General features: G+C 38.5%; 1 non-coding gene across 1 annotated transcript; it reads right to left on the bottom strand.

Moving 5' to 3' along the window:
* Window positions 1–3,213: 3,213 nt before the first annotated feature.
* Window positions 3,214–3,320, bottom strand: LOC115702135 (small nucleolar RNA R71). Its single transcript, XR_004008805.2, has one exon. It is a non-coding gene; the product is annotated as a small nucleolar RNA R71 (small nucleolar RNA).
* Window positions 3,321–3,978: the final 658 nt, after the last annotated feature.

Below are 3,978 nucleotides of genomic sequence, written 5' to 3'. Positions count from 1 at the left end.
CCGATTGGTTGAGTAATATAGTTGATCTTTCTTTTCCATCTTCAGCGGCTGCGCATTCTGAGTTTGGCCTACACCTTGGTGAGGCCAGTAAGCTATTATTTCCAGAGGATCGAGCTCGTTTTGAGAGCATCGGAGAAATAACTTCCATGGAGTTGTCCATCTCTTGCTTCTTTCAGGTATGCATGCATTCCTATGTTACAATTTATGTGTGGACAAACTCGCGATATTATTGTGTCTGAATATTATGGTACTTTATATTGTATGACAGGGTATGCAAGGGCTTATGTACGCCTTGGATAAGATCAAGAACATGAAGGAGCAAATGAAGGACATGAGGACTGAGCATGATAATTTACGCGAGGAGATTAAGGAGCTGAAGGGCTGCAAGAAAGAGCTTGACCGTGTCAAAGAAGAGTTACGAACTCAACTCGATGCTAAAGAGCAAGATTCTAATCGTTTGAAGTCTGCCTTGGCTGATCTTGCTACTGCCCAAGCTCGTGTGGACATGTTGGAAGGTCGGTTAAATGAAATTGGACTGGAGGCTGAGATCCAGTGTCGTGGAAAAATGGCGATGGAGTATCGAGACAACAAGGCCGAGTCTTGGGACATACCCCAGTACATTGCTGATTATGAAGAATTGCTGCGGATGAGGGTCGAGGAAGACGCTCGAACTAGCCAACTGGCTAACTCGTTTGAAAAGATGACTACGAACGATCTCCTGGTGGATGACTCACATCTTTGTTGAGTTAACTATATGTCAGGTGTTTTATGTTTTTAATGTTGTAATATGAACTTTTGTCTGGTTGGCTGACTTTCATGGGTCTGGTACCCCACTTTCCCCTTAGTCTAAATGTAGGTAAGCCAAATTGGACTTAGACTTAGTATTTTGGAATGATGTTTGTTGTATGCATTATGTATTTGTTGTAGTAGCTGGTTTGGCTGACTTGTATGGGTCTGGTACCCCATTTTCCCCTTAGTCTAAATGTAGGTCAGTTGAGTTAGATTTAGACTTAGTAGTTCAGAATGATGTTTGGACTATGTGATTCGTTGTATGCGTTGTGCTTCTATTTCAGTAGAATATTGTCTTGAATTTATTTTCGTTCGGTGGGTTGTCAAATGAAACTATCAAATGGATGTCGTATGGTCAAATAGCTTGAATGACCCACTATCCTAAAAAGAAAAAAAAATGGTTATGATAGGGGGCTGTATTGGAAATATTTTACCAGGATCTAGATTTACTACCATGTATGTTTCATTAACATCCTAATATGAATTCTAAAACAATGAAATAAACACATATAAAGTTTAGGAAACCTTACATTGGGTGCAGCGGAATATAATGACTCATTCCCTTCAGATCTCTAGCCCTTGATTCCTTTCTGTAGCAGAGCATCACCAAGATCTGAACCTGGATCTCTTTCTCTCCTTCCTTTGACGCTGAATCTCCTTATTGTTGTTTGGAATCTCCTACAGTCTTACACACTATGATTGAGATACCACTTGATGTATGTGGGCACTCACTCATTCACTAATGGCTGAAAAATATTTGTGAAGATACGCTATAGTGTTTTCGAAATTGAAAAAGAAAGAAGAAGGAAGAGGTCTCATCAAAAGGTAGGTTATTAGCTTTGGAGGCATTAGTTGGATAATGAGACCATAACCTTTCTTTTATACTATTCTTCAATAGGGTTAGGGTTGAATTAAATGGACTAAAAAAGAGTAAAATATTGGGCAAAAATACCTCTTGGCCGTATACAATAAGTGGACCAATCTCAAGTTACAATTTTGCCACTTTATTTCAACCACTTATTCTTCTTTTCAATAATAACATATTTTTCAATTCAACCTTATAAATGCCAAACTATTTATTTAATAATTTAAATAACTATCAAATAAAATTGTCATTTATAATATTTATTAATTAGACTCCATAAAGTCTCTTAATTAACAAATAAACCCCAAAACACCATTTCTTCACAATCAAGACATAACATAGTGAAAATTCATAAACTAGACATAGTCTAATTTTAGAATTATAATTGATTAATCAAAATCAATTAACTGAGTCTTACAAGCAGTATGGTCTCAACTAGTATGGGGACCATGGGCCTATATTTCCGAGCTTCCAATAAGTCGAACCGAATTTACCAAGTAAATTCCCTAACTTATTAATTCCTTATTGAATCCACACTTAGAACTTTGAATTGCACTCTCAGTCATATAGAACGCTCTATATGTTCCACGATATAGATACGTCATTAGTTATCCATTGTTATAATCCTAATTTGATCAACGACCCTCTAATAGATGATCTACATTGAATAGGCACTAAGTTACCGTTACACCTTCAATGTATTTTATCCTTAAAACACTTAGCTCCGTATAAATGATATTTCAGCGAAGTGAAATGAGATCTCCACCATTTATCTCTGTTTAGCCAAGCTCGAAGGATATCATCGTTTCACTTCTAAATTCCTATAGAAGTTATAGATTCCATATTTATGTTAGCGCTCCCATTCAATTATACTATCATGTTCCCAAAATGTACGTATCACACTGACCCAAAAGTAGGCTTAACTAACAAATCAAAGAACATGTATAGTACTCTTGAGATCGAACCTAATCATATCAGGATTAAGATCATTTGATCTAGGATCAACGGGTGATATTGAATTGAATAGATATTACGGTAAATTTTAATATATCTAATCAAAGTTTAGTGTCGGTCCCTTCCGATGTATACTACATACATCAGAAATCATGGCTGCTAATGTGAATGTTAATGCTGCAAACAATGGAGGTAATAACAGTAATAATGGCGGTGCCGTTCAAGATCAAGCTAATGGCCGTAGCTTGAGAGATTACATTCTCCCTACTCTTACTGGAGTGCAGTCATGTATCAGGCCACCGGCAGTGGATGCTAATAACTTTGAAATCAAGCCTGCCATACTCCAGATGGTGCAGTCTTCAGTCCAGTTTGGTGGACTCCCTTCAGAAGATCCTAATCTGCATCTCTCGAACTTCATGGAACTGTGTGAGACTTTTAAAGTCAATAGAGTTAGTGATGATGCCATTCGTCTGAGACTGTTTCCATTCTCACTCAGAGAACGAGCCAAGAGCTGGTTGAATTCCCTGCCACCCAACTCTATTGCCACTTGGAATGACTTAGCCACGAAATTTTTGTCAAAGTTCTTCCCTCCAGCAAAGTCAGCCAAGTTGCGAGGTGAAATCAACAACTTTTGTCAGCAAGATAATGAATCTGTCCATGAGGCTTGGGAGAGGTTTAAAGATCTAATCAGAAAATGCCCTCATCATGGTATAGAGAAGTGGATGCTGGTTCACAACTTCTCCAACGGGCTGGTTGGTAACACTAGAACTCTTATAGATGCAGCAGCTGGTGGAGCATTTACGAGAAAGAGTGCAAATGAGGCTTATGATTTGTTGGAAGAGATGGCTCTAAACAATCAGTAGTGGCCAACTGAAAGGAGTCAAACTAAGAAAGTAGCTGGTGTGCTAGAGGTTGATACCATTACAAAGTTGACAGCTCAGGTTGAGGCCTTAACAAAGCTAATCGCAGGGCAAGCTAAACAAGCCCAAGTTGTTTGTGAGATATGTGGAGGCAACCATCACTTTTCTGAGTGTCAAGCAGATGTGGATGATTTGCCAATGGATGAAGCAAAAGCCATTGGAATTTATTCGTAGAACAACAACAACAATTATGGGTTCAACCAAGGTGGTAACCGAAGGAACAGTGGGTTCTATCAGCAAAGAAATCAGAACCAGACACAGAACCAACAGTACACTCAGCAACAAAGCTCTAGTGGAAATTCTAGTCTGCAGACCGATTTATTGCTACAATTCATGACTAAAACTAGATCTTCCATTAAAGATTTGCAGACTCAAATGGGGCAGCTAGCGACCCAGGTAGCAACCCGTCGTCAAGGAAATTTTCCTAGTACAACTGAAGTTAATCCTAAG

The sequence above is a fragment of the Cannabis sativa genome, chromosome 5, assembly GCF_029168945.1.
Source record: "Cannabis sativa cultivar Pink pepper isolate KNU-18-1 chromosome 5, ASM2916894v1, whole genome shotgun sequence".
Taxonomy (NCBI): Eukaryota; Viridiplantae; Streptophyta; class Magnoliopsida; order Rosales; family Cannabaceae; genus Cannabis; species Cannabis sativa.
Note: the sequence above shows the minus strand (reverse complement) of the source record. Positions and strands in the feature narration are given on the sequence as shown.